Source organism: Calliphora vicina, chromosome 2 (genome assembly GCF_958450345.1).
Source record: "Calliphora vicina chromosome 2, idCalVici1.1, whole genome shotgun sequence".
Taxonomy (NCBI): domain Eukaryota; kingdom Metazoa; phylum Arthropoda; class Insecta; order Diptera; family Calliphoridae; genus Calliphora; species Calliphora vicina.
This window is the reverse complement of record NC_088781.1, coordinates 124,443,673-124,455,639: the sequence shown is the minus strand read 5'-3', so window position 1 is coordinate 124,455,639 and position 11,967 is coordinate 124,443,673.

The following is an 11,967-nucleotide window of genomic DNA, read 5'->3' as shown; positions in this document are numbered from 1 at the left end:
AGTAGAGGATGATGGGTTTACTGAAAAACTTTCAGAATAAATTGCACATATTGAAACTATTAAAAATTAAATTCCGCATAATTCTAGAAGTGAAACTAAATTTTAATAATGATTCATTATAAATTTTTTTGTGATGAACGTTAAATTGAATTTGATGTACATACCTTCTTTCAATAAATTTCACTTCAGTCGTGTGTTTTGTTGTTAAAATTTTTATTTATTAATCATTTCGTACGCTTAGTGTACAAAGTCCTTTTCAGAAATATTGAAATCTGATAATGGAGTTTTATTAGTTATTTGGTATGATTTATAATAACAAATAATCACAGCTAAGAAGAAGCGCGTTTGCATCTTATAGGTCCTTTTTTGGGACTTGTAACATTTTCTGTTTCATATCAAAAATTCGAGGTGATAATAAATTTCAAAATTATCAAATATTTAATTAATTTTACATTTTTTGGTTGAAATAAAACAAGTATTATATATTTAGTAACATATCTATACTCAATTCCATTTAACTGAGATAATAATTTTGAAATTTTTACAAAATAGAATGGACTTTGCACTTTTGTATATTTATAGTTATTTAATATTAACCATTATTCCTGGCTACTAAAAACTAAAAATTTCAAAGTTGTGTATACTTTATTGGATATTTTATGTTTTCTACATATATATGATGGTTAAACGGTTTTTTCGATGTCGGTTAACCGAAAAACCGGTTTTCTAAAAAATGCCAATGTTTGGTTAACCGACAAACCGGTTTTTAAAAAGTCGGTTTTTTATAAACACTACTCTGTACACAAGGTTTACATGGACAGCCAGCCAACCAGACGGCCGGACATCGTTTAATCGACTTAGAAAGTGATTCTAAGTCGATCCGTATACTTTAATATTTTTTGGCGTTACAAACATCTGCACAGACACATTATAAATAGCAAAAATTTACTATTTTTTTGCATTTTTAAATTTTGCCATACCTTGGTCCTTTTAAAATGGACCAAGGTATGGCAAAATTTTTCATTGCCTCTAACTCGAAAATTATAAGAGATAAATAGCACACTCTATACATATCGAAGATACCCTACTTTGAACCCCCATAGCGCTGCCCTGCACTATGGTTTCAAATCGAATTTTTATGGCATAAATTAAAATAATCATGTCAGAGCTTTTAGTTTCAGCACATTTAATGTCCATGGCATATAAATAAATTTAAACAAAAAAGAATCAATCGACCACGCCCACACCATACTCCGTATCCAAACTGAACTATTTTTTTTATATATAAAAGAAAATTATATATATTTTGTTTTATTTGATTTATTTTGTTAATAAGATTTTTATTGATTTTTTGAAGAACCAACTCTATTAGTACCTCATATTTGTGCCCGTTTATTGTAAAATCCGAAAGCATTTCGGTACGGGTAATCAAAAATTGTGCTAAAATAAAATGACAATTGTGGGAGTTTGCTGAAAAATGCTGGCGAGATATTAATATACACTCAATATACACACTTTGGCAAACACTTCCACATTTAAACTTCCATGTAAGTTCGTGCAACTTTTGGTCCAGGAACTTATAGGTTATGGCGAGACTTTGGTTTTTGTATGTGTGTTTCTATTGTCCATATGTTGATAGCATTTGCAAATATAATGAGTTATTCGTAATTAATTTTTTTAGGATATTTGAAGTAAGATTAAATTGTTACGATATTCTAATATGTTTTGATTTAGGTATCATCGCAAAATCCTGCTTAAAGATGTATAAACTCTTATTAGGAGTTTTAGTATCAATTTAAAGTAACTAAATTTTGGCTCTTATATCCAAATTATAATATACAGAAGATAGTCAAAACTGTTTCGTTTTTTGTTATTCTAAGGATAACACCACTTTTATCTTAATCCAATTGTCAGTTAACTGACTTTTGTTGTTTGTCCCCAAGCAGCCAAAGGTAGACACTGGAATACAATAAAGAAATGAAAGGAAATAAAAGAAAAATGGGAACAATAACTTGTCTGTATTGTCTACATGTAAACAACAACGACGGCATCAGCAACAAAAAACAAATAACAATTTACTAAATGGTTGGAATTTCAATGAAAAAAAGAAGGGGGATAACATGCTAAAAATGGTACCACAAAACAACTGTATATGTTGTCAATGATCTAGAAATATGGAATAAAAAAGTTTAAGGTTCTTAGATATGTAAAAAAAAAATTAAAAAAGCTGAAATCGCTTGCGATGAATATTGTACAATACAATAAATGAAGCTAGTTGCATTCACCCTAAAAAAAGATAGCAATATAAAACTTAATTCGCTGTTGATATATTGAACCCAGCAACTGAAGTTTTTAGAAATAATATTCAGCATAAAGTATTTCATCGCCACCAGGTATCATGATATTTTTTATTTTGCTCACAATTTTAAAAGATTTTTTTTCCAAAAATTATGAACAACTTGGAGATGGTAAAAAATTTTATTTAATTTTTTTTTGTGGTTTAGTCTTCTAGATATAAGATATTAAAAATAACTTATATCTCAAAAATCATTTGGTAGATACTAGGTTATTCATATTATTCAAATTATTCGATTTTACTCTTGTTCGAATAAAACGATTAAATCGAATAATAGATTTCGATAAATCGATCACACGTTTAAGATCGGTCACACGAATAATTTAATTTTTTTAAAAAATGTAAAGAATGAAGTTTTGATTTAGGTTTTTTAATATTTTATCCCAATAAGCATTTTTAATGGAATTGAAGTTGAAAGCAAGTGTAATTCAAGCCTTCAATTATAGTCAAGCAATTGAATTACAGTTGTATTATTCTCCAGTAAAAAGTAAACATAAATTCAAGCCATATGTTTTTTGTTTGAAAAATATTTAATTTTTCAAATATTTGTCAAGTTTAAAACATACTTACATTTGCATTCAAGTCGAATTCCAACAAAAAGTTCAAGTGCTTGAATTTTTGGGGGTTTGGTGCTTACTGGGATTATTAAAGAAAAACAAAAAATTACGTTAAAGTTAACAATTCAAGTATTTATGATATTAAAAAACATTCGAAAACAAATCCCATCATTAAATTTTCATCAGAAATATTCTGATGAGATTCCCTCCCGAACGTGGCTAATTCGAAGTCAGAGAGTGTACTATTGACGCATTTATAAATAAGCAAAAAGTTTATTTTCATGTTATGTAACGATGTTTAACATCAAGTTTAAGACGAACGAAATCCGTTTTAAAATCACATTCGCCATCACTCTCAACACAACTTTAACTGAGTTAATATTTTGATAATTAATTGCGATTGTGCTAATATTTCTCCAGCATATTTTCACACCACGGCCGCACATTGGTTGAAGAGTGGCCCAAATTCATTTTTTTCATGTTCGCCGATTTGGATAATTTTTTGGTATTTTATTGTCAGATATCTGAATATTATGATTCCGTAATATTAGGTTGATATATTTATTATTTTTTTTGTATATTTTCATAAATGACAATTGTCACAGATGAGATTTGCATTAGAAAAAGTTGGAAAAAGTGCCATATAAAAAATTTCGTAGAACAAAATATAAACAACATCAAAATTTCAATGTTCATCAACTTCAGTGGACTGCATCTTTTTAGCGCTGTGAAGAGCTGTCTAACGAAAGATGTCAAATTACAGCTTGAATTCTCAGCTAAAAGTTAAAAAAAATTCAGCTGCTCCTACCTGCTCCTTTCCAAAAAAACAGTAAAAACTATAAAGTGATAAAGTAAAGAAACATGAATTTTCGTTCATGCATGTTGTTGCCATATGACTGGTACTACATGCCTGTAGCTGTGCTTAAGATTCTGGTGCATGGTAGCAAAATTATAGCAGAAGCTACTCTGCCAATAGGTGTGTCTCTATCTAAAGGCCCTTATTCAATGATTTAATTTTTATTTTTTACATTTGAATTGATTATTTGTATCAGGTATGCTGTCCGAGGAAGCTCAGGAAGCGAGGAATAAAGACTATAGAGTCTATAGATTACATCATTCGCGAAGAATTGGACGTGTAGCCACTAATGAAAACGTAATGCATAATCTTTTATCGTCTTCAGATCCATTTATAAATAGATTTCGCTCAAAGGTGCAAATAAAAAAATTGGAGTACGATAATAATGTTAAAAAATATTAAGACTATGCTTAAATTACTTATTCATGTTTTTTCTATGGGAGATGGGTGTAAAAGTGGGCGGTTCAGGTATATATTTTCAGGAGCCCATTCTATAATTATAATATTTATTTCTTGTGAAAATTGAGTTAATGCATTAAAAATCAAGGAAGTTATGCCACTTTTTCAATACAAGTTGTATGGGAAGTGGGCGTAAAAGTGGGCGGATATTTTTCAAATTGCACACAAATGATTCTGAGTGTTTAAAAATGCTATGTGCCAAAAAACAATGCCATAGGTCAAAATTTAATTTTCACTTTGTATGGGATGTGGATGTAAAAGTGGGCGGATCATGTTGATTTTTCCATTTTTTCTTGATTGAAACAAAAAATGCCTATGTGCCGAGTTTCATTGTCCTTCGACAACTTCTTCTATTTTTAGCCGCTCGTTCTATGAACTTCAACCAATGTTTGGCCGCGCCGTCATTTTAAATTTTAGTTTTATTCGATTATTCTACATAAAATTGTTCAAATTATTCGTTATTCGAAAAAGGTGATTTTTAAATTGTTTGAATAATTATTCGTAAGAAATTATTCGATTAATCGAACGATAATTACTCGAATGAATACCCTAGTTGATACATAGCTATTATCTATATATTGTTTAACGTTTTGGTTAGGTAAGGTTTTGGATCTTAATAGAGCTTTGTTTATTCTATGTGTAAAATGATTTTATAAATTTTAAATTTCAATTTTTCTAAAAAATATTTTCTACTAAAAATTAGAGTAAAGATATTTATTTATTTACATGATATTAAACTTATATAAATACAAGATTAATATATAAAATAGTAGCACTGGCTGCCTAGGCCATCAGCTATAGAGTAAAGATAAAATACTTAAATTGTTTATAATCATTGAAGCAGATATTTATTAGATTTTTGTTGTTATTTACAATATATTATTGTATGTTTATCTTAAGAATTTGTATAAATGTACACAAACAAACATATAAAATTGATAATTTCTAAATAACTTGACTTATATATTTTTCATCACAAAAACAAATATTTGTATGTATATAAACACATACCACTTTCATTGTATATATTTGCTGTAATCTATAAGTATTTATATTCACTTGAGTTTCATTTGTTTGCAAGTTTAATCATGGATGAAATCTTTGCTTAAACAAATAAAACAACTTAATAAGTTATTATTGAGTGGCTTTGTTTCTTTTATTTAATGAAAATCTGAGAGATAATATTATCTTGGTTATAATAAATTATTGTGTAGAAAAAGTGTCGGCATTATTGTTTACTTTCTATTTAATGTTAATGATAAATTATTGTGAAAATAGACTATATTTATATATATGTATACGTTTAAGTCTAAATAGGTCAATATGTATACATTTTGTCCTTATAAATTAAATATTGCAAAACTTTAAAGGCTATACGCAGCGAATGATTCATATTTATTAGAACATACGTAATAAATATTACTCATACGTAGGTTGGTAACCTTGACTGACGCACAGTGGTATGTAGAAAAAAACATAGAGAAATAAATATGTAACTTCTAAACGATAAGTCCGATTGGAATGAAATTTCTCGTCAACAAAGAGGGAGTGTTTTTGAGTTAAAGTCTTGAACTTGGATTCCATGGGCCCACCAGGGGCGCGATAATGGGTCCTCAAATTAGAACACCAATTTCTTCGATTGTGTTCCAATTTCAAAAATTACATATATAGAATCTCCCCGTCGTAGCTATCACTTATCTCTTATAACTTAGGAGATATTCGCATTTGAAAATTAAATGTTCAACATTTTTACCCACCCTACTCCAGTTTATAGAAAACAGCGGATCCAAATATTGCCCGATTTTCTACAATTTTGCTTTATTGGAGTAAAAACGCATGTATGTATGTGTCAAATAGAAAAAATAATTGTTTAAAAATAATTACCAAGTCTAAAGATATATGCATTTGAATTTAAAAAAGCGATTTTTCGCTAATATTTTGGAAAAAAGTATTTTTGCTTTCTAAGGTATCTAAAAATTTTTTAAGAAGATGTATTAGGAATTTGTACTTTTTAAACAACTAACTTTCCATTAAATATTTTAAATGACAACAAATTTGAAAATTGTTGATACCAAGGGAACGGAGTTAAACCAAATATGCCTATTTTTTATGTAAAATTCAACTTCAGGGCAAAAATTCTCCAATTGCATAGTTGATATCAAAATATAGTAACCGTGAAACAGCTTTCAATGAAATAACTCCCAATGAAATAATTCCCAAACTTGAAAAATTAAATAACAACCAAAGGGTAAAATGAAATTGCTATCGATAATCGGCGGTTTCATAATTTTAAAAATATTTGTCTCAAAAAAGCGAAATAACTCCCAATAAAGTAAATCCCAATATAAATGAAAAAATTGCCAATCCGAAGCAATTTATTTAAAAAGGAACTACAAAAGTGAAATTATTCTTCGCTTACCAAACATTTTTTGCATTGCAGGCGTGTAGCGCAAAGTTTTGCTCCTCTGGGAATTGTCAAAAACTGGCTTCATTCAGAAAATTATTTATGCATTGCCGGCGCTAAGGTTTTCTCCTCTGGGGTGTATCAAAAATAAGGGCTCGATATATTGGGCAATTGTTAAACGTAAATTGAAAAAGAGTGCAGGCACAGTAAATAACCAGATTTTTATGAGAACAAAAAGGAATAAATATGCTGGAATAACGGTAGAAGTGGGAAGAAAAGTTGTGCAGCTGTTAAAGGGAGGCATAAGAAGAAAAGCCAAAAAATGTATTCGCAATAAAGACACATACACCTACGGTTATATTTTTTTAAAAGCTTAATAAATTACCTTTAATTTAATGTATAAGATGTTAACATACATTGTTTCATTTAAAAGTTATGCTCGCTTTAATCCGTACGGATTTTAAGTGGCCACTTCTTTACTGCATTATGAAATAATTCCCAACAAATAATTATGAAATAACTCCCTATGCGTTAGGAGTTGTTTCATAATGAAATAATTCCTAAGTTGTATGAAAATTTTGTTGGTTGTTATTTCATTTGCGAGTTATTTAACGGTACCGGCCGAATATGATCTTAATTATTTTCTAAAGGGTTCCAATAACCCAGCCCCTGATGTGCATATTATAGCCAATTGTTGTTGGATTTTTCAACAATCTTTTAGGAAGTGCGGGACTTCTGATTACAAATTTCAAAATTTGTTTTTGCTTTTCCATTTTCAATAGAAAAATCTATATACATAAGTGCAAAAGTTCATTAAAAAAATTTCATAAATAAATATTTAATTTCAATTTGTAAATCAATAAAAAAACAGAGACAAAAAATAACTGTTATTAAAATTTTTGAGACTGAAAAAGTTAGGCATAAATCAATGAATAATCTTTACGTTTTCAAATAAGAGTTATTCATAATAAATATTTTTTTTTCGTTGCTCATAACTTTTATTTTCGATTTATATTTTTTTACATTGCCTAATAAGTGTTATTCATAATATATATTTTTTTACGTTGCTCATAACTTTTTTTTCAATTTGTATGTTTTTAAGTTGCCTAATAAGAGTTATTCTAAAGAATGTATTTTTTTCGTTGCTCATAACTCAAAAGAAGTTTCTTTCGTCACCTTGATTGCATTTTTATTAGTACATACATTGTATTTAACCTTTAAAGTCGCAAAAAAGAAGCTTGGTATGAGATTGATGGTTTTTATTGTGTGTTTTTTAATTATGAAGAATTTTGTTTCACAATCAATGTTTTAGCAAACGCATTGTCCGCCAAGTTGCATCTTTTCTCAGTCAACAAAATACGCAAAGCAGGAAATGCTGTTTCAACAGAAACCCGTTTAGCCGGCAGTGCATAGACAATATGAACCAATTTATTTAAAAATTGCAAAAGTATCCTTTTTCTTTTCCTAATATTGCAACAAATCGGTCTCATAGGTTTAAAGCTCTCTATTTCAGCTATAGCTGCTAATAACTCTCGCGATGTATTGCCTTTGTCATCTTCTGATAATAAATCCACTTCAAGTTCTCTAATTGATGTTCCGAACCAGTGTTGCCAGGAGCTGGCGAAAAAAGAAGCTATATTGGCTTCAAAAAAAGGCCAGAAAAAGCTAAACCGCTTTAGAAAAAAAGCCAAAAAAAAAGCTAAAATATTATAAATTAAGAATTTTGGTTTATATTTATTTTTAAATAAAAAATTAGAAAATATGTTCATAAAATTCATCTGCTTTACTTAAAGGAAGTACTAAAAAGTTAAATACTAGATTAACCATGTCAGAAAATGGACATTGTTGGTTCTATATTTGTCCATTTGTAGTTTAATATATTCTGCCCCTGAGCCTTAAGCTTCGTAATTTTATTAGCACTTTAATTTTTCACTATCAATATGACATAATATATTTTTTTTGGTTTTACTACTTTATTATCAACGGGAAAAAAATTGATTTTGCGTAGAGTTTTCATATGGTAATCTTTGTCTCAATTGCTCAATTAGTTTAATTTGTCGTATTATTTTTGTCATAATCTTCACTAATTAAAACGTTCTTTATTTTATCTCTCATTCATCAAACTAGTATGAAAAATGTGTCAAAAACATTAAACAATTTTCAATTGGCGACGATAATGGATCAAATTCCTTGAATTTTAAATCAGAAAACAGCAAATGATTTATTTATTTTTTGTACTTTGTGCAATACTGGTTTTAAAAAAAGATGGTACGCCAAATTATAATCAGTGTATTAATTACTTAAAAGTTTGGCTTTTTAGAATTGCTGGTTTGACGAAATTAAAACAAAATGGGTTTTAACTCGAAGCATAGATCCACAAGACGTTTAACGGCTATTGATCGCCATCGAGTATCACAAGCCTTCAAGAGTTTGTGGGACTCTTGTCCATTATATAATGATGAATATAATGTGTAATAACAATTTTGTCTTGAAAGAGAATTTGCTAGACATTTAAGCTTTCAGATATAAAATACTCTATTTAATTTTGAACCACTTGATATTGGCAATTGTTATTTGTTCTTTTAATACTGCACAATTCTTGAGTATGTTGAAAAGCTAAATGAAAATCAGTAATGAATTAAAATGAAAATGGTTCACAAATATAAATTTAGCCTTTTTATTTACTCTTTAGTCTCGAAATTTTTAGCCTTTTTTAATTTCAAAAAAGGCTATTTTGAAATTAAGAAAAGGCTAGAAAAAAGCCACGAAGCTAAAACCAAAATTTCGAGGCTAAAGAGTAAATAAAAAGGCTAAATTTAGCCTCAAAAAGGCTAAACTGGCAACACTGTTCCGAACAACGATGACGTATTTAGATTCGTCAATCAGAAAATCGGATATTGGTTGAAGTGGAGATACTTCAGGTGAAGTTAAATCGAAAATAAAGGTTATGAGTAACAAAAAAAATATTTATTATAAATAACACTTATTAGGCAACGTAAAAAAATATAAATCCAAAATAAAAGTTATGAGTAACGTAAAAAAATATTTATTATGAAAAACACTTATTGAAAAGCAAAACTTTTTTCATTTAAAGAAACAAAAATTTATTTCTACAATATAACAGTTATGGCTAATTTTTTTTAGATATTTCTTATAACAGTTATGTCTCCGATAAAAAGCATATTTTGTCATATTTTTCAAAAAAGTATTCCCCTATCCATTGATATATAACATGTCGACCTCATGAGTTTTACGTGGCAAATTAATTAAGGAAAACTATGGTCTAAGGTTTTTAAGTTACAGATTTATTTCTCTCTTTTTCTCTATGCCACTGTGTGACGCCTTATTTGAAGGTTATCAACAATTAACATTAATTTCTCGGTATTGTTATTTGTTTATTAATTTAATTATATTCGTCTTGTTTTATTAATAAACTTTTTTCCATGGAAATGAAAATGTAATTTGTCAATACCTTATTATTTTCGTTTTATTAATTACTTGCTAAAAAACAAAACGCAATAATTCCTTTTTAAGTTTCTCGTCTCTTTTACTGAATGCCATTCTACATATTAAAATGTATAAAAATATTATTAAAAACCATATCAAAAGTTAATAATTTGACTGTATAGATCAATACCTCACTTAAATTAAATTGAATAATTTATTAAAAAAATGTTTAAGTAGGAATTATTGTGTTTTGTTATGAAACTCATCAACTCATTTAATGGATTTTTTGACATCAATAACACTTAAAGGTGCAAAATTAATTTGACTGTTATATTGCTTTTTTGACGAATGCTTTTTGCACTGTCTGATTTTGTGTTTTATATTTTGTTTACAAGTAAATTCCAATTTATATTAATGTTTTTTATTTTTGACATTTAAAATAACTTGTTTCCTGCTGTTTTCGTTTTTGTGTTAACTTTTTAGGTGTTTGATGTACTTTTGATTTCTCTATCGCTGTTTTTTATTTCTCATTTCATAAAATATCATATATCAAAGTTAAAACAGTTTGATTTGAAATTTTCTGATTTAATTTTAATCTATTTTGTTTTTTTCGTTTTTGCTTTTCGTAACAGTAGTTTCTGCGAAACACCACATAAAAATCATATAGATAATTATATTTTTAGATATGTGGTATTTTCTATTATTTCTTTTTTTAACTTATTCCTTATATTTTTTCTTTGAATGGCGGGAACTAATCTTAGGCTCCTGTACTAGTAGATTTGTTATGTGTATAGGCAAATAATGCATATTAACCCATTAATGCCTGACTCCCGATTCATTACTTCGATTTTGATAAAATTTCATACAAACTGTATTTAAGGTATTTATGGATATTTTTATATGTTACACCTGAATCTGTGGTATTTGGATATTTTTCTATTCGTATGTCTTAAATGGGTTAAATTATCAACAGAATAAGCACATGCCATTCTCACACACTTGTTAAATATAAGTCAATATATTCATATATTTTACAAGTAAGAACAAGGCATCAAATATGAAACTCCAAGCTAATATTAAATAACAACATGAAAATTTAAATCTTGTTGCTATAGCTGCATGTCAAAACTCATATACATACAAACTTGCATGCTTTTCGTTACTATCAAAATTAAAACATGTGAATATCTACTTGCTGTTTTCCCCTTCAAAAGGTTTTCCAAATCGAAAAAAATAAATAAAAGCAATAAATAAACAGCGGGAAATTGTGATGAAGAAGAAAGTTTTACACAAAGTCGTATAGAAACAAAGAATATTTCGAGTCCTACAAATTGTCTTTAGGAGAAAAATGTGTATAAAACACAGCTACCTTAAATGGTATAAAAAAAATACTTTCACGTTTATTAATATGGAATGTGTAGAACCAATTTACAAAAAGTCCGCACAACAGAGTTTGTTAGAAAACCTTTATTACACTATACAACAAAATTAAATTTTTTCCAAAATTACAAGGTCCGACCAATAAATTTTGATAGAGGAGACAAAAAAGAAGACACGTGTATCGGCGTTTTGAAAGTTTACATCTGAATTTCATTTGAGGGTGGGTTAAAGTTTCCCAACTCTGGCACATTCTTATTGTTAATCTTCATAAGATACCATATGATCCTTACATTTTAGGTATAAAATGTGTTCCGCAAAGTTATGTAAAATATTACGGAGAATATTTTTGTAGAATATGTTAACAATCTAAATCCTCAAGGCATGGGTCTTTTTTGTCCTTCTTTTAAAAAAATGCAAAAACCACCATTAAAACAGGTATTTAAAGGGTTAAACTGTTCTGCAAAAAAATTATACGTGAAATTTTACTATAAGTCCCTGAATACATCAA